The 20,201-nt window shown below is 43.9% G+C and overlaps 1 long non-coding RNA gene across 1 annotated transcript in view; it reads right to left on the bottom strand.

Moving 5' to 3' along the window:
• The window catches only part of LOC141146144 (uncharacterized), a 111,854-nt gene extending 97,400 nt beyond the window's left edge, over positions 1 to 14,454 (bottom strand). Inside the window, exon 1 of the long non-coding RNA XR_012244728.1 lies at positions 14,194 to 14,454. This is a non-coding gene — a long non-coding RNA (uncharacterized lncRNA). The remainder of the gene's footprint in view (positions 1 to 14,193) is intronic.
• Between the last annotated feature and the right edge of the window lie 5,747 nt (positions 14,455 to 20,201).

The raw sequence follows: 20,201 nt of genomic DNA on the forward strand, positions 1-20,201 counted from the left end.
GCCCGTGCGGTTTTCAATATATCGGTAGGACCACCCGTGCACTTAAAATTCGGATTGACGAGCACTTGTCCAACATACGTAGGGGGTTTGTTGGACATAGTGTCTCGTGGCATTTTCGCCAGTTTCACAACTGGGATACATCACTACTGAAGGTTATGGCTATTGAAAAATGTACCCCCATTGGAGGGGCAGTAATTTAAAATGCCATATTTCACGCCGTGAAACCCGCTGGATATTCGACATGCAGTGTTATAGCCCATTGGGCCTTAACATTGAATGGGACATAAACTGCTATATTGATAATAGCTAAAATCTTGTACCCCTCTCTCTGGTATGATTATACATATACATTCATGTAAGCAGTTTTCCTTTAGATCACCTTTTTCCCTCCGGTGATACTGTTTTTATATATACAATTTTGAATGTTTGGATATATCATCAAGGTCCTTTGGGGTTGCCTTGAATTGAAGTCGTATCTTTGTAGATGTCACTTTTATTTTAATGTTCTTATTTTATTGTTCCTATTTGCTTTATTGGAAGAATTTTTGGACATCCTAGCTTGCCCTCAATGTCCCCCCCTTTTTTCCCCTTTTTTGAATAATAGGGTGAGTTGGCAGGGGAGGATGATCCAATGCTGTGCTCTGGGGATAGGTATGCTGGTTTATTTAAATGCAGGAGTCAGCATTATTTATCCTCAGTAATAACATTTTTCATATATTTATATGTGTTTTTATAGTTTTTACATTTGTTTTGTTGTTGTATTTTTATGTAATTTTTTATTTTCAACACCATTCATCACAATTGTTTTACAATCTGTATGAAGTATACTTTGATCTGGATATGATAAATAACAGCTCCCGATCTGCTATGCACTTGGTTACACCGTAAACTGATTGACAAATCATCTCAATCTTGTTTCCGGTGTCACTTTCCTGCGGAGATGCTTATATAGTGTGGTGTGTGACGTCTGGCTCCAGTCTCCTCTCCCAGTCGATGCTTCTTACGGAGAAACGCAGCGTCGGACGGAGCCAAGGGACCTGACGTCACCACACATCAGCTGGCTAGCTTCACCGCGGCTGAGCTGTTAGTTTGGTTTTGGATTTTCTGCTATACCCTTTGATGTCGGCTACCCATCGTTTTGTAATAAAAGAGTTTTAACCTACTACACTATGGGGGACCCTCTGTTCTTGTAATTTCTCCCTACATATTACGAGTGATCCCACAGAGGCACAGTTCATCATACTGTTACCACGGCGCTCGAGAAGGATCCAAGGCGGATTGATGTCTGTGTGTAAAATCAAAATCAGCTGTTTCCGCCTGCAAGATCCGGCATACCTGAGCCCTAAAGACCCCCGTAATAGGGGTCCTGCATATCTGGTAAGCGGCCCCCCCTTCTTTTACCATTATCTGGCTTGTTCACTATAAAAGGAGATGACATCCCACATTTGAAGAAAGGATTGCTCACACAGAAAAATATACACTGTTTGATTTTTCAGGACTTTTTATTAGTAATTTAGGTGGACTGCACATTATTGGAATAATTAATCCATTTACACTCAATGTCTGAATAATATGAATTTTAGGTTGAAGGTGCACCTTTAACCAGTGTGTTTTGGCATCAGTAGCGCACCTGATTTTATTCACTAAAGAACACACCAAACAGGTCAGGGATAAAGTTGTGGAGAAGTTTAAAGCAGGGTTAGGTTATAAAAAAATATCCCAAGCTTTGAACATCTCACGAAGCACTGTTCAATCCATCATCCGAATGTAGCACCCTGGGGTTTAGTCAGGGAGCTTCTCACCAAATTCCTTGTCAGGAGTAGCTACTGCAGTTAATTGATAGAGCTCTATTGATTTCTCCCTAAGTTTGGCCTTGTTGCACTTTTCTCTTCTACCACTGGGTGGCCAGGAACTTGGTGATACCAGATATGAGAAGGGCAACCCAAGGTCAGGTTATGGGTATATGGGGTATCTCAGCCAATGAGCAGGGGTTTTCTTGAATCCCTTGGCCTGCTGGGAGAGCCTATATATTCGGATGAGGTCAGGTGATCTATGTTTTGTGCCACCGGGACGGCTGTCTGGGTGGACGTGTGTCATACGCCCCAGGCTGCTAGGCTGGAGATTGGGCCTAACCCGGGGGCATCTGGCTGCCAGGCTGCGTGAGGGCCTATCCAGAAGTAAGAGAGCAGTGCAGGGTTGGGACTGTAGCTTGCAGTCCAACCAAAAGTGACAGTTCTGGGGGCTGGAGAACCTGTCGTGGTCAGAGGTAGAAGGGAAGCTGTCGTCACTAAGGGACCAACCGCCTTTACAAGGGACCACAGTGAGTAACTGGAGCAAGTACCAGAGCAGCATTCTCACCGAATGGGCACGATGGAGAATCAGGAAACTTCAGGTGGTGATCAAGTCAGGGACCCAACCAGCGGAGGTGACGCTTGCAGAGCAGCCTTGTGTGTCAAGCCGGGCACCGAGCTGGTTAGCAGGGATGAAGCTTGTGAAGTATCTGGAGTGCCAAGCTAGGGACATAGCAGGGAAGCGTGGGTGACGCTTGAGGGAGATACCACCGCAAAAGCCTTGAGGAGCTCATGGGATTTAGAGTCAGTGAATCAGAGAGTCCAGTGAGAGACTAGGAGCTCAAGGGGCTGAAGAACTACAAGTAGACGTTGTAGTGAAGCTGAGAGAACTGTTGAACTTTGTGTTGGGAACTGTTAAGTACTGTTGCCATAGGAGACATCAATCCTGCACGTGAAGAAGTGGCACCTTGCTGGGGCCATTTCCTGTACGGCTGTCCTCCTACTGAAGTCTCGGAGTCTGCCAATTGAAATTGCAACTACCCAGAGGTGTCCTGGCCCTAATGCTCTTTCTCTTCAAAATATAAAAAGGACTGTTAAAAGAAATAAAACCACTTTTGCATCCAAGAAGTGTCTGGCGTCCAATGACTTTCACCATCTTTGCACCCACTAGGCCTCACAACCCACTACATATTGAAGGATGTCGGCTGTCTTTGGCCTTGAAGGTCCTCATTAGGCTGGAAGAGGCTAAGGACTTTGTTACACGAAAATGGAAAGAGTATGGCACAACTGCAAACCTACCAAGACATGGCCGTCCACCTAAAATGATAGGCCGGGCAAGGAAAGCATTAATCAGAGAAGCAGCCAAGAGGCCCATGGGAACTCTGAAGGAGCTACAGAGATTCACAGCTCAGGTGGGAGAATATGTCTACAGGACAACTATTAGTCGAGCACTCCACAAATCTGGTCTTTATGGAAGAGTGGCAAGAAGAAAACCATTGTTGAAAGAAAGCCATAAGAATTCTGTTTGCAGTTTGCAAAAGCCATGTGGGGGACACAGCAAACATGTGGAAGAAGGTGCTCTGGTCAAATGGGACCAAAATTGAACTTTTTGGCCTAAAAGCAAAGCTCAAACACAGGGCAATCATAGAAGAAAACCTGTAAAGCCGCGTACACATGATCGGACTTTCCGACAACATAACCGTGGAATTTTGTTCGAAGGGTATTGGCTCCTACTTGTCTTGCATACACACGGTCACATAAATGTTAGCCAACAATTACGAACGTAGTGACGTACAAGACGTACGGCGAGCCGATGTGACATCTCCATTGCGAACGCTAGTTTTACAAGACCGCGTGCTTCCTGCTCGTCCTTGATTCCGAGCATGCGTGTTTGTACTTTGGGCTTTTGTCCGACAGACTTGTGTACACATGATCGGGAAGTCCGACAACACACATTTGTTGGCGGAAAATTTGAGAACATGCTAGCCAACATTTGTTGGCGGAAAGTCCGACAACAACTGTCCGATGGAGCATACACACGGTTGGATTTTCCGCCAAAAGCCTGACATCCAACATTTCCCGTCGGAAAATCAGATTATGTGTACGCGGCATTAGAGTCTGCAAACTTTAGACTTGTGACTGGGGCAGAGGTTCCCCTTTCAGCAGGACAACGACCCTAAACATACAGCCAAAGCTTCAATGGAATGGTTTAGATCAAAGCATATTCATGTGTTAGAATGTCCAAAGTCCAGACCTAAATCCAATTGAGTATTTGTGGCAAGACTTGAAAATTGCTGTTTACAGACGCTCTCAATCCAATTACATCTCTACATGTGCAAAGTTGGTAGAGACATCCCCAAAAAGACTTGTAGCTGTAGTTGCAGCAAAAAGGTGGTTCTACAAAGTATTGACTCCGGGGGGCTGAATATAAATGCACACCACAGTTTTCAGATATTTATTTGTAAAATATTTTGAAAACCATTTATCATTTTCCTTTAACTTCACAATTATGTGTCACTTTGTGTCAGTCTACTTTGTGTCAGTCTATTACATAAAATGACAATAACACTCATTTTTGTTTTTGGTTGTAACATGACAAAATGTGGAAAATTTCAAGGGGTGTGAATACTTTTTCAAGGACTGTAGAACTTACTGTGCATACATAAAGCTGAGTCTTTTGAGTAGATGTACAGAAACTGTGTGTGGTAGTCAAACCATTGAGCCATTTTGTCACTTAATGTATTATCCATTGGGGCTGTGATGCTCATTTATGTTTTTGTAGCTTCTCATACACACATCGTTATTGTACACTATGAATACATGTTCTTTACCTAAATAGAATGTAGATAATTGCATATATTAGTTGAAAGCAGATACAGTATGCATACCTGCAGATTTGGGAGCCAGATCAAGATAAAATGACAAAATTGAGATAATAACTAGTTGGATATTTTTGTTGTACAATGCAGACATCAGATCCCAATCCCATCGACCTGGATGTTGGTCCTATACTCTGTAACAAAGGGGTCTTTTTCTATTTAACCGCATGTACGGAAATGACAGGCAATCTTACATTTCACCAGGTAAAAATGTAATCTAATCCCTCAGAGCATAATTTATCTAATGTCAGTGCTATTGAAACGAATCATTGCCAAGCTGCTAAATTGCCTGACAGTCATGTACAGTGTTTCTGTGCCATACGTTTCTATCTCCAGAGTTGGCAGTAAGAAATTAACTCGTGAGATTTCAAGGTGGTAGAATTGTACAGATGGAAAGTTATGCTGACCACATCTCCTACTAGTGCTGACTGCAGCCTCCTTAAATGGTTTTCCTACCACATGTATCAGAAGCAGATCAGGCAAGTTTAATGGCATAGCCTGTGAGCTTCTTTTTTTCATTGTACTACTCTGCATCGTCTTTGAAATGTAATAAAACATCAAAACAGAATGCACAAAAACACTTCAAAACCACAACCCCCACATTTCTAAAAACTACCCCAAGTCCACTTATCTCCAATTATTTACAAAATATTTAAAATATAGACTTTAAAATATAATTTGGAATATTGTGTAGCATCAGGGCAGCATGCAAGCGCTTGAATAGGAAACAAATTGAAAGGGCTCTACAGTGTTGGCCTGTTTTAAAATATCTGCAGCCAACAGCAGAAGGAAGGAGGAGGAATATAAGGAGGAGGAAGGTGATGTGCTGGTGGTGAGGAGGGGGAGAGCTGGGGTACTGGCAGTGAGGAGGAGGAGGGTTCGGGTGCATGGGAAGTATGAAGAGACTTGGGGTGCTGGCAGGAAGGAAGAGGAGGAGAGTTGGGGTGGTGTCATTAGGAAGGAATGCTGTGGGGCTGGTGATGAGAAGGAGGGCTGGTGATGTGCGGGCGAGGAGCAGGAAATTGGTGGAAGGGTTTGAGGGGGATGTTTCACCCCTCCCCAGTACTGTGAGAAAATCTGGTGGATCTACTGCCACCATCCCAGAGGGAGCCCAAACTTCCCCACACTCAGTAAGTGGTGCAAAGATTCCCTCAAATTCTGGGCATAGCTGTAGAGGGAAAACGTATGTGCATAGGCTGGCCTCCTTACCACAACTGGGCTTTGACTGTGACACTTGTTGCTAAAAAAAGGTGTCCTTTGTTTTCAGTACATCCCCACAAAAGTTGTGTGCACAAAAGCACCACAGGTTTATCCCCCCTATTGCCATAGCTGCCAATAAATTTAGGAAATCCTCTTTATTAAAAAACAAGGTCAGGCAGGGCTGAAGTAAGAGGCATAGGTTCTGCTTATGAAGGCAGTAGTTTTCTTGTAACAATATTTTGTAATTACAGATTTTCATTTATTTATTATCATTTATTTATTTATTTATGTGTTTGTTTAGTTTTTCATAGGCTGTCCCTGCCTCGCTAAAGCCAACCCAGGCAGGGACATTTGAAAATAGGAAGGCCTAGGCCTAAACGCCACCTTGTCGCAATGCAGTAAAGTTTCAAAGGAGTTGGAAATCTCCCTCAAGTAATCCAAAGAAAACAGGAAATAACAATAAACACATAGTATGGAGTTGTTAAGCAATCAATAAAGAGGTTTTCCTTACTGAAGACTGAAGACAACAAATCAAAGTATTTATCCAGTACTGGATTAAAAAAGAATATTATACGGTAGATCAATAAAAATTCCAAATGTTGATGAAATATGGGGAATGTGGGGCAGTCAAAAAGACATTTAAAGAACTGAAAGACCAGCTGAGGTGGAAAGTGTTAAAATGCAGTAACATGGAAGGCTAAGATGGATACAATGAAACTGTCAATAGTCAGCTTTGTAGGTGAAAGTAGAAAGAGGATTGTCTCCAATGGGATAAAAAGGCAAGTTCTGAAGCACAAAAAGAAGCAGATTGTCATGAAAAATATGGATAGTTGACCCTCTGTGGCATTTCCATGTTGGAAAGGGTGTGAGCCCTAAAGTAGCCAATACAGAGTCTAAGCACACATGCCAGGTCTTCACCAGAGCACCCTATAAAGAGTGATGGACTTTACTGGTAGGTGGATCAGGTTGCAGTTCTCAAACACACCTGTGCAGATGGCAGCTGGCCAGGAACAGAACCAGAGCATGGTCCACAGTTGACAGGCGATGTCAAAAACAAGTAAAGGCTAAAGTCAGGATGGCAGCGAACAAAGCATAGTTAGAAATAATCTGAATTCGGTAAAGTAACAGGAATGCAGGAACTGACATGGACATATGGACAAATCACAAGGCAACAGCAGAATAAGGTGGATTAATAAGCTGGGCTGGGCTTCATCCTGTAGGTGCTATATAAACCAGCAATTGAGTTCTGGCAATGCCTATACCTCCTAGTCCTGGAACAAAGCATGCTATAGCAAGGAAAGAGAGACCACATTCTAGCAGAACCAAAAGATAGAAAGGGCAGAAAGAAACCTGAGATTTTATAGTGCTGAGAGACAAATACTGGTCCAGGCCCAGCTATTTCACTTGCACTACTATTTCTTTGTGTCTTATTTTCATACATTATTTATAGATTAGCATTTTCTAATTTATTCGTTTTTATTCTTTACATGTAAGGCTGTCCCTGCCATGTTAAACAAACATGGCAGGCAGGGAAGGCAAGACTGTAAGTGAAACGCTTACAGATCAAGTCTGCTAAATTAAAAGCAGGACAGCCATTTCTGGCTACAACAGATCCTGCTATGAATCTGTATTATTAACAAAGATACTGTATTCCACTCAAACCAAAATAAAGTCCTGATCTAAAGAAGATTATTAGGGATTCCAAAGCAAAAGGTCTTCTATTCAGCATATTTTGTTGTGGGAATCACATGGAGGCCAAGCAGATCAAAGCCTAAAGAGGTTGTAAACCCTCCCCAAAAAAAAAACCAACCTGTCATGACACATGGCTCTGAAGAAACGGAACGGCAACAGTTCCTTCAGAGCGCATGTGCCGATGACGTCATGGGGGGGGCAATGCAGTAAATATCTCCTAAACGGTGCAAGTTTAGGAGATATTTACAGAGTACCTATAGGTAATATATATATTCACAGTACCCTATTATAGGCTTACCTATAGATACAAACAAACCAAGGGAGTTTACTTCCTCTTTAAGAATATTTTCTGATTGCCAAAGCAGGCATTACTCTTTTGCCTGACAAAGATAAAGAGTTTGAAGAGAATGCCCCAGCTGACTTTGCTTAAATGAGAAGAATGAGAATACTGTATATATATTTTTTAATCATACTTACCTAGGTGGATGCAGCATTGGTCCGATGCTGCATCTGTCCCCTGCTGGCTCTAACACTGAGAACCGAGCAATCAAACACCAACGATAGCTCAGTTCTCACAGCTCCCTGAGCAGAGAACTGTCAGCCAGCAGCTCTCTGCTCCCCCCCCCTGCGGTCACTGGAGTGCTGGGCTGTGGAGGGGGCGGGAGTGGCCAGCTCAGGCTCTCAGCAGCTTGCTGAGAGTCTGAGCTGGGTGCTGGTCCAGGCATGTGGGGAGAACCCAACTTCATTGTCGCAATCTCGCCTGGACCAGCTCTGTGATGTCAGTTTCAACCCGCTGTCTGCTGAAAACGGGTCACAGCTTGCACAGCTGAGATGCACCATGCACATTGCGAGTTTTATACTGGCGTCAGACCGGTTTCTGCTTCCCCCTGAGCGGATTGTTTGTGATTTCATGCTGGACTATGTAAGTGCTCTTTTTAAGCAATAAAACATAAAGCGGTATTACACTATATCCTGCCTTCTGTGGCTCTTTGTTGGGGAGCTATTTCCCAGACCTACTTGATGCAAGTTGATATATGCAGTGGAGAGATGATATAAGGTGAAGACATCTACATTTGTATACCTGCAAAGTGAATTGGGATCCAGCTTCCTCCATATATGATTGCCTGATTGGAATGGGATTTATAAAGGATCTACAGCACTGAATTAAAGAGTCCTTCCCATTAGTCATGCTTTGAGGTCATTTTGTGGCCAAGGCGATCTGGTGAGCGCATTTTGTTATCACTTCGGGTGAAGCACTTTAAGTAAGTTTACTGAAGCACATGTTCACTTTATTTTTCACGGTGTTGGAGCATACACAAGAAGATTTGTTCACATATGATTATTATGGACATTCTTGATGGTTTATTTTATTGTGTACTTTATCAGATACACATTGTATATTATTAATTTGATATCTGATTTTTTTATTGTTTCCTTTGTGCCCTTCATATATATATATTTGCATTGGTATTAGTTTTTTACTAATTTTAGGTGCAGCACTGGCATATAATCAACACATTTTTTTTTTGTATTGTGGCGCCGAGACCCAACACTTTCTCACTCATATATGGACATGACCCTTACATGGTTAATTATGTCACTGGGATTGTGGCTGTCATCCACCAGACCTGTTATTTGATGGGATTGAAGTATTGGGAACAGACGTGAGTCAGTGGTGACTGGGTTTCTTTTTTCGGTGAGGTGTTGGGCATCGTGATTGACATGGATCTACAATGCTGGACAATATGGCGGATGTACATTGTGGGATTTTTTTTTTGTTTTATACCTATTTTTTTTTTTTTTAACAAATAGGGGTTCTCATTACCTCTTAGTCATTTACAAAGGGATGCCATATATATGGGGCCCCCCATATTCCAATAAGCCTGCAGACCCCCACAGCCACTGGGCCAGGGTTCTGGAAAAGCAGCCCTTGTCCACACCAACATGGGGTCTCCCCTGGCAAGGTATCCTCCCATATGGAGGGCATGTGGCTTGGTATCGTTTAGGGAGGATGGCACATGCTTGTCCTTCCCTTTCCTGGCCTGCCAGGCTGCATGCTCAGATATGGGTCTGGTGTAGATTATTGATGGGGTCATGCTTTTTTTTTTTTTGAGTGGAATTCATTCTTAAAACTCAGCCAAAGGGTCTGGTATAGAATTTGGTGAGGGGACAGGTATAGCACAGGTATATCTTACTTCCATTGCATTGCAGGTCAGTTTTTTAACATTTACATCTAATTAAGCGGGGCTCAGATTCGGCACACCAAACCCAGGTATGTTCAGTCAATCTCTATTTATAAATATACTAATGCAAACAATGGCTTTGTTGTGAAAACCAATCAGATTTCGCTTTACAACCGCAACACTAAAGAAAAATGAGTCCTAATTGGTTGTTTGAGCTTATAGCTTCTTGGCTTATTAAAATATATATAGCGTGGCTGAGTAGAGGTATTTTAGTGTATACAGTATGTCCAGACATTAAATAAACCTGCAGCTGACCTAGGTTCACTAGTGTAAAAGCTTATAAAATATTTATATGTTTTTAATATACCTGTTAACAGTCTTCCCAGAGAAACAGAAACCTATACAAAGCATATGTCTGTAAAAAAAATAAAAATATATTAATGTCGTTTTTTTTAAAAGCTCTGTGAAGCCGGAGGCTTATTGACAGGCACAAATTAAAATATTTACTCTTTAACATCTTTCTGTGTTCTAGACATACACTTCATTAGCTGCATTCTAGAACAGCACGCAGTCATCTGGTGAGTTTAAAGTGTGAGTTCTCATATAAAAGGAAATATGGTCATAACTGATTGGAGTAATAAAATCCTGAAACCAAATAACATCTCATAATTCATTACACAGAATATATTACATTTCATTACATCAGTACAGGACTTAGTAGTAAATTCTCTTGATGGTCATAAAACTTAGAGGTGTTGTCATCCTGCAAAATACTGGGGGGAGTTTTACTATCAAGGAGTGCAAAATCCTCCTAGGTAGCTTGATACAATTTGACTCTACTGCCATCTAGTGCCAAATATTGATATTGCGGAAAGTGTATTTCAAGGCTAAACTTTTTTTTTCTTTTTAGTTTAGGGTGGCATTGGGAGGGGTTAGACCAGAGTTCTCCCAGAGGTTGCTATGGGTTCCTTGAGCAATGAGCAATTTCTGTCTCTCAGATATGTTCCCACTGATGCTACTGATCTTTTGCTCTATCTGTAAGGGGATAATTCTTCCCAATAGCTACAAGTGTAAGGAGCATTCTTCCCACTGACCATCACACTAATGTATCATGAGCTGTAGATAAAGTCTATTTTAGCAAGTGTTCCCTGAGACTGGAAAGTTATTTTAAGGGTTCATCTGTGTTGACATACAGTAGTTGAAAATGGTTGGGTTAGAATCTCAAGTTTTCATTGCTGTCTGTTTAACCATTGGAGAGATTCACTAATTTCCCAACCAGCAACATCAAATACCATGAATCGCAGTCTAAAAGGAAGAAGATGCTCCAATAGTGTAACTTTCAACTTCCCTTCCCTAAACCCACTTGCCTAGCCCCTAATTTAATTTAACTCCCTCCTCCCCATTTAGGTGCATACTTACCTCTCTGACGCACAGTAACTCTTCATAGACTTTAATGGGTCCATACTCCTATAGTTAATATGTGCTGGGGCGTATTTATAAAAAAAAAATTGAAAACCAAAAAAATCAACTGTTCTCAGGCTATTTCTATTGAAGCGGTATTTACCAAAAAGCAAACATTTATTATCGCAGCTTACCAATTCTTAGATGTGGTGGCTGAATTTGTTTTCTTTTTTTAGTCTTTTTCTTTTATTTTCACTTGGTGATCTAGCCGGGAAATCTGTTGTTTTTTCAACAGAACAAGCTGCCCTGCAGATGCAGCAACTAGAGGGTTGAGACAAACCATTTACCACTGACAGGGGTGCTTACATTAATGACCTTTTATTTGAATATGTAAAACCTTTATACCAAAAGGGAAGAAAAACTGTTTGCTGTACCTGTTTTAAAAATGTTGACTTCAGTCTATTAGTGTATTAAAATCTGCTAGTACATCTAACACATCCCCCCTCCCCAACTATAAATGCTGCAGTTCAATTGTGTCTCTACTCCTTCATCCAGAGTGGAGACACTCCAATATGGAAGCTGTGTTACTGGCCAGATCACCAGGTGGAAACAGAGGGGAAAACAGCTAATGATTGGTAAGCTGCAATATATTACATTTTTGATTTTGGATATAATATCGCTTTGAACAGTGGCAGCTGGTACTCAACATTTTTGGGGGGATGCAAACAAACTGAAAAATACTGAAAAACATCAATTGCAGCCACTATGACCATCATATGCAGCCACTGTGCCCTATAGAATGCAGCCACTGTGCCCACCATATGCAGCCACTGTGCTCATAAAATGCAGCCACTGTGCCCATCATATTCAGCCCATAAAATGTAGCCACTGTGCCCATAAAATGCAACCACTGTGCCCATCATATGCAGCCTCTGTGCCCATAATATGCAGCCTCTGTGCCCATAATATGCAGCCTCTGTGCCCATCATATGCACCCACTGTGACCCCTCCCCCGCCAGCTCGCCGTCTGACCCTGGTGGCGGGTCATGCAGCGGGTGATGGTGGCGAACTGTGGGACATGCAGCGGGTCAGCCGATGGCTTCTGCATCCTCCATGGTTCCCGTGCGTCTCTTCTTCCGTTACGCTAGGCGTCCAATAGGGATGCCTGTGCCTTCAGCCAATCAGATGACAGGTATTAGACCCGCACTTCCTGATTGTCGGAGAGGCGGTTCAGTGTTAGAAAAGCAAAAATTCATTTGCTTTTCTAACACACCTGGGTGGACTCCGAGCGCAATGCACTGTGCTCCAAGTTCACCTTTTTTTAAGCCTATTAGAGCCTATGGCTCTAATCAGGTGCTTCAAAAAACACCCCTGCCGCTGTAATTCAGGTGCCCGGGATCCGAAAAGGGTCCAGACGCCTGAATAGGGGGTGGCTACAGCGGCCATGTATAGATTCATGCTATGCATGAATCTATCCATTTTACATATAGGGGGGTGGCGTGACAGAGGAGGCGGCCCTGTGCGCCCTTAATGGACGCACCGTCACTGGCTTTGAATGCTATTTATTACAAAAGATAAAGCAATTTGAAGAAATAGCACATTATGGGCGCTAGATGGAGTTGAGAATCACATAAGGTTGTGATTAAGGTTGGATACAAAGTATATACCAGACGGTACTTGGTACCAACCAAAATGTATCCAGAAACCTCGGCCTCTTGCTTCAGGGGTTGTGGACAGGTGGGTTCGCCACTGCATGTATGGTGGACATGACCCAAGGTTCGTCACTTCTGGATGAGGGTTCACTCATTCATATTCACGGTCACCATGGTCAATATTGTCAAAGATGCTAGTGTTGCCCTACTGAATAAACCAGTGGATAATATCCCTAGACATACTCAGACATTAATATACTTTATATTCTTAGCGGCCAAAATTGCCATTGCGTCAGCTTGGAAAAGCCCTATTATAGACATAGCTTTGATGAAACGCAAACTAACGTGGATCATGCTGAACGAAAAAATAGTGAGCGTTCTGCTCACCTCTTTTCCAGAATATATGGTCCCCCTGGCTTACATACCTACAGGTTCCAGATTCATAAAGTTGCTCACTTGGACAACCGACTGAGAACTCCTGGACAGATTCACCCTTCTCTCTTCCTTCTTTTCTGCCATTTCTTTATTTCACGCTTGCCTGTGATATCAAGTTTTTATGTTTTCCCCGCCTCTCTTCTCATTGGTTAACCAAGACACTCCTGGGGATATCATTGGGAATAGGGTTCTCTATAGGCGACAGTTATAATAAATGATCGTTGAAGAAATCTTATTCCCTCAGGAATTATGCCACCTGAACTAATTTGCTGTGGTCTTACCTTAAGTAATGATAGATATCAGAGATCACATTGCCACGCATCCACACAACGCACTGGGTGGCTGGTAGTACGATTGTTTCGTTGAGTACATGCAGTTCAAGGGTTCTGCCAGTTCCTCAGTACTGGTTACTGTTCTGCCTTACATTCTAGATAAAATTTGTTAGGGGGGCGGCGGCCACATAGCAGACCTAACCTGTGTTTTGGGTCTTCATTATTCTGTATTAAGCCCCACACTTACTTGTTTGTTTGTTTGATTGTTTATCTGTCTACCTGATACATATGGAGCAAGCGAGGATTGTTCGCTGCTCTACCAACTGTCCTTTACTGCTTTACTAAAAAACTTAATAAAAACCATTGAAACAGAAAAAAAGTACAGTATTTTTTTTTTTATTATTTTTTCTAACCGCTTTATTTTTATTAATTAATACCATTTAAGCTGTAGAAGAAACAGGCTAACATTCCATTTTGACTCATTCGCACAGAACGGATGTACCAGCAGTTTTACTGGACAAAAATGCACTAGGAATACAGCCCTATTCATTCATCTATTAAGGTATCAACGAGTAGGCATAAGCATCAGTGGAAATGTGAATAACAGCGGTGCTCATCTGAGTGCAGTATATTAAAATGATTAATGATGATTTTTTTAAGACAAAAAATTAAAATAAGAATTAACTCACGGGGTAAGGGTTAAAATAGCTAGTCACAAGTGGAGGCTCGCTGTGTAGTCCTGATTCAGATTGCCGGCAGTGTGGGGTGCTGCTGCTGTCTCGCTAGCTGCAGGGTTTCCAAGGCTCCAAGTCAAGCTGGCAGTTGTCTCCCCGTCGGCTGTGACATCACTGGATGTGGGGCACAGGGCCACCAGTCGCGCGTTCAGAGCATGCGTGCTCCTTCTTCAGGCTATGATAGCATCATGATGGAATGAGGCAGTATTTATATGGTGACATGGAGGAGGGAGGAACCACATTACCCAGTGTCCTTTGCGAGCTGCTACGGTGGTCAGGAGGTAACATTTTTAGTGCAGTGAAAAAGGCATGGGGGATGTGTGGTGTACATGGATACTGGGAATAAAACATGGATTTAAGAATGAATATTCTATTTCAAAAGAGTAAGCAAGGTTATATGGAATGGTGGGAAAGAGATATTTGGTATAGAGGGGACTGGAACTACTTGAATAATGGATATGGGGCAAGCCCTCTGATGGTGGATATTGGTAATACATGAGCCAAAAAAGGGGATAAGTACAGCACAAATTGATTAGGGTCGTACAGATTCAGAGGGTGGCCATAAAGGCTCTATTGAAAACGGGAAAATTCTATATAGAGAATTTTGGATGCATACACATGTTACATATATGTGTACACATGTGTATATACTGTAGAGAGATCCAAAAAAAAAGGGACATTATATGTATGAATGTAGATGTAAGTAGTGTGAATATGTGTGAAGATAATTTAAATTATGAAAATGATTATTAGATAGGCCAGTGGATTAGACTCTAGATGACTTTATGCAGAAAAATGGATTATAAGACAAAGTGAACCTCCAGATCCTCATTGAGGCCTCCTGGCGCCATACTTCCTAGAGTGTATTTCCAAAAAGTTTCTCTTGCGCAAAGGCGCCGGCACTGTTCAGATTTCGGAAGGCTCTTGGAGATGGTTTCCAACACCCAAACTCGAAGGCCTGTGGATTGTTCATGGTGAAATTCTAGAAAATGTCTGACTACACTACGTTTGTCAGTGCCATCTTCTACTGACCATCTGTGTTCGCCAAACCTCTTTCTGACAGTTCTAATAGTTCTGCCTATATAAAGTAGGGGCAGGAAAGACAATAGATGGCGAATTCGGTGGAGCAGTTATAAACATCATTAAAGATGTAGGTCTTGCCCTTGGTTGTAAATTCTTTTTGACCATGCTGGACATGTTTACAGGTAAGGCAGTTGTATTTGCGGCACTGGTACATGCCATTGATGCACAAGAAGGTAAGGGTGGGTCGTATAGGTGGTTTTGCATTTTTTAGTTTGCTTGGAGCAATTTTGCTCTTGATGTTGCGAGCTTGTCTGTAGGAAATTTTGGGCTTGTGTCAGGGACCCACCAGCACCAGCCCAGGACACTTGCGTTCGCCTATGCGTCGGCGCGCTTCTATTCGGACACAGCTTCAAACTGCTGTGCATCAGCGCGGCGCTCGGGCGCGCGCGGGTGCACGGCGCGGGTGCGCGCGCGCGTTCGCGTTAGCGCCGGTTTGGCGCCATCTTAGCACATAAAAGTTCCCCTGTTCCATGAGGACGTCGCTGCTTCGTCTCAGCTCTGTGAATCTGTTGACCCGTATCCTGATTGTCTGCTACCTGATCTTGACCCGGCTTGTTTGACCATCCGACCTGCTCCTATCCCGATCCGGCTTGTCTGACTACTCTTCTGTCCGTATTTGCTACCGTTGCCGAACCCTGCCTGTCCACCGACTCTGCCTAGTCTGCCGTTATTACCTGTGCCAGCTACCTGCCGACCCGGACTGTCTGACTCTGCTTGTGCCTACTGTTCACTTGCTGTTGCACCTTCAGCTTCAGCTTCAGTGATCTCTCCCTCCAGCGTGTCAAGCCTGTTGCCGCTCCAGTCTACTCTCACCTGCAACTCAGCCATCCAGTGTGTCAAGCCTGCTGCCGTTCCAGTCTCCTCTCACCTACAACCCAGTGAGTCAAGTTACTGCTACTCCAGTCTCCACTCACCTGCAGCTCGGCCATCCCAGGAGGGATCTCTGCCTCCACATCAGAGACTATACAGGCACTCCTACCCCACTGCGCTCAGGAGACCACTGTCCCCACTCCAGTGGCTCCTGAACCAGCGTTGTATGAGAGGTCTTCTCCTACAGTCAGGCTCTCCTACCAGGTACCTTACAGTACGAAGCAGCCATGACTGAGCCTGCAGGAGATACCTCTCCTTTGAAAGAAATATGCACTCACCTTGCGGCCCTCACTCAAGCCGTACAATCCCTTCAGGATAACTACAACAGATTGGAGGGACAAGTCCAGAACCTAGCAGGCCCTAACCCCTTGGCCTCCTCTTCAGCCACAACCCCAGCACAGACGGCTCCTGGACCTTCTGTTGTAATGCTTCCACCTGAACCAAAGGTTCCTACTCCTGATAGATTCTCTGGAGACCGGTCCAAGTTCCGGGCCTTTCGCAATGCCTGCAAGCTCTTCTTTGCGTTACAGCCCCGAACCTTTTCACTGGAGGCCACCAAAGTGGGGTTTGTGATCTCCCTCCTACAAGGAGAACCTCAGATCTGGGCTCATCGGCTACTTGAGGGGGACTCCGTCCTAACCCAGTCTTTATCCTCTTTCTTTGAAGCCATGGCACAAATTTATGAGGACCCTCAACAGACTGCAACAGCTGAATCAGCACTGCTCACGCTCCAGCAAGGTCGCAGACCTGCGGAAGATTATGTCATGAACTTTAGACGTTGGAGTGCAGACACTCAGTGGAATGACGCGGCCCTGCGTCATCAGTTCCGCTTAGGTCTGTCTGAAGGTTTAAAGGACGAACTTGCCCGAGTGGGTGTACCAGACACTCTTGAAGCATTAATTAATCTGACTATCCAAATTGACCGGCGAATCCGGGAACGTCGTTCTGAACGATCCACTTTACAATCCCGCCCGATGTGGATGACAGCCAGAGCACCACTCCCGGCAGCACGCTACTTACCCCCATCCAGCTCTAACCCAGCTAATGCTATGCCTGATCCTGTGGAGCCTATGCAATTGGGACTGATGCGTCCCGCCTTATCGCCTGAAGAACGGGCCCGGCGCCGGCAACTCAATCTGTGCCTCTACTGTGGTGGGACTGGGCACTATGTCCTGAACTGTCCAGTCAAATTAAGTAAGTGCCCATTCTCTGTGTATACCAGTCTTTCTGCTCTGTCTGCGAACTCTACCCACATTGCCATTCCTCTGTCTTTACAGCTGCAGGAAGCCACAATAACGACCAACGCCATCATTGATTCCGGAGCATGCAGCTGCTTTATTGACTCAACCTTTGCCAGCCAGCATAACATTCCATTACAAACCAAGACCCATGGACTCGCTGTGTTTCTAGCTGATGGTTCCCGCATCAGATCGGGACAAGTAACCCAAGAAACCCTGCCTCTGCCTGCTTCTACTTCCTCCCTACACAAGGAACTGCTGGTTCTTGATGTCATCTCCTCCCCTATGTTTCCCATCATCCTGGGCATTCCTTGGCTGCAGGCCCACAACCCTTACATTCATTGGACATCTGGAGAAGTGAAATTCTCATCTTCTTACTGTCTTGAACACTGTGTAAAGGAAGATTCGGATTCTTCATCTACTCTACTTTGTCTAGACACCGACCAGAAACTCTGCCAGGTCATACCTAAACAATATCATGAATTCATCGATGTTTTTAGTAAAAAGGGGGCAGACTCTCTTCCACCTCATCGGCCCTACGATTGCCCCATTGATTTGCTGCCTGGATCCGAGATACCATTCGGACGCATTTTTCCTTTATCCGAGAAGGAACAGGAAGTACTAAAAACATATATAGATGAGAATCTGGCCAAAGGCTTTATACGTCACTCTACCTCTCCAGCTGGTGCCGGAATATTTTTTGTGACCAAAAAGGACAAGTCGCTCCGGCCGTGTATCGATTATCGTGAGCTAAACAAGATCACGGTCAAAAATCGGTATCCCCTACCCTTGATACCTGAACTTTTTCAAAAATTAAGGACTGCCGTCATCTTCACCAAGCTTGACCTAAGAGGGGCATATAATCTAGTCCGCATCCGGGCTGGACATGAGTGGAAGACAGCATTCCGAACCCGATTCGGGCATTATGAATACCGGGTCATGCCCTTTGGGCTCTGCAACGCCCCTGCAACTTTTCAACACCTGATTAACGACGTCCTCAGGGACTTTCTAGATGTGTTTGTAATTGCATACCTGGACGATATTTTGATTTTTTCGGAGTCCCGTGAATTGCATCAGGAACATGTCCGCAGGGTGTTGGGTCGTCTTCGCTTACACAGTCTGTACGCGAAAGCGGAGAAATGTGAGTTTGAACAACGGAGCATCCAATTCTTGGGGTTAATCATCTCCGCAACAGGCATCAAGATGGACCCACAAAAAGTGTCCGCTGTGCTGGACTGGCCGGTACCCTTGGACAAGAAAGGAGTTCAACGGTTTGTGGGGTTTGCAAACTTCTACAGGAAATTCATCAGGGGGTTCTCAGCCATAATTGCACCCATCACGCAGTTAACCAAACAAAATATCCGTTTTTCCTGGAACCAACTTGCCCAAGATGCCTTCGAAAATCTCAAGAAGCTGTTTACTTCAGCACCTATCCTCAGTCATCCTGAACCATCCCTACCGTTTATTTTAGAGGTTGATGCCTCCGAGATTGCGGTAGGTGCGATTCTTTCACAGCGCAAAGGTAGCAAAGAGATAATGCATCCTGTAGGGTTCTTCTCCCGTAAACTCTCCCCCGCGGAGAAGAATTATGACGTCGGTGACCGTGAACTTCTCGCTATAAAAGCTGCTCTAGAAGAATGGAGGTACCTGTTGGAAGGGGCTATGCATCCAGTACTAATTTATACTGACCATAAAAACCTAGAGTACTTACGATCTGCCAAACGTCTGAAGCCTCGACAAGCCCGCTGGGCTCTGTTTTTCTCACGTTTCTCCTTCCACATCACGTACCGTCCAGGCTCCAAAAATATCAAACCAGACGCATTATCACGTATGCATGACAATCCTAAGGACTTATCCACTCCGGACACCATATTACCCTCAAACAGTTTTTTACTGCTGCAAAAAGACTTACTTTCCCTGATTAAGGAAGCATCCTCTGAATCAGCCAGGCCTGCGGGAATTTCTTTAGTAAGTAGAGATGGTCTGTTCTGGAAAGGAAGCCAAATTTTTGTTCCTGAAGACATTCGGGTCAGGGTTTTAACACTTCTCCACGACCACCCATTGGCAGGCCACTTTGGGGTCCGCAAGACCTTGGAACTAGTGCAGCGTACTTTCTGGTGGCCCAATCTGAAAGACTTTTGCGAAAAGTATGTTAGTTCCTGTCCCATCTGTATCCAGAATAAGTCATCCAGGAATCGAGCTTGGGGTCTATTGAAACCATTGCCCGTACCCGACAGACCGTGGAAAATGATTTCTATGGACTTTATTGTGGAACTTCCATGTTCCGAAGGATGTTCTGCTATCTTTGTAGTTGTAGACCGTCTAACCAAAATGGCTCATTTTCTACCTTTAAGGGGAACCCCGTCTGCCTCCGAGACTGCTCGCATATTTATCAAGGAGATCATCAGACTTCATGGAGTACCGGCAAACATAGTTTCTGATAGAGGGGTTCAATTCACTTCACGTTTCTGGAGATCCCTGTGTGAAACCTTAAATATTGAATTGGCTTTGTCCTCGGCATACCATCCTCAGACAAACGGTCAGACAGAGAGGACTAATCAGACCCTGGAACAATACATCAGATGCTTCACATCATTCACACAAGATGATTGGGTATCTCTATTACCCTTAGCAGAATTTGCCTATAACAATGCCAAACATTCTGCCACCGGTCAATCTCCCTTTTACGCCAATTATGGCTTTCACCTAACCTTTCTACCTGATTTCCTTTCAGAGTCTTCGGTTCCAGCAGTACAAAGTACGGTGGAGTTC

This window comes from Aquarana catesbeiana, linkage group LG05, assembly GCF_042186555.1.
Source record: "Aquarana catesbeiana isolate 2022-GZ linkage group LG05, ASM4218655v1, whole genome shotgun sequence".
In the NCBI taxonomy this organism is placed as follows: domain Eukaryota; kingdom Metazoa; phylum Chordata; class Amphibia; order Anura; family Ranidae; genus Aquarana; species Aquarana catesbeiana.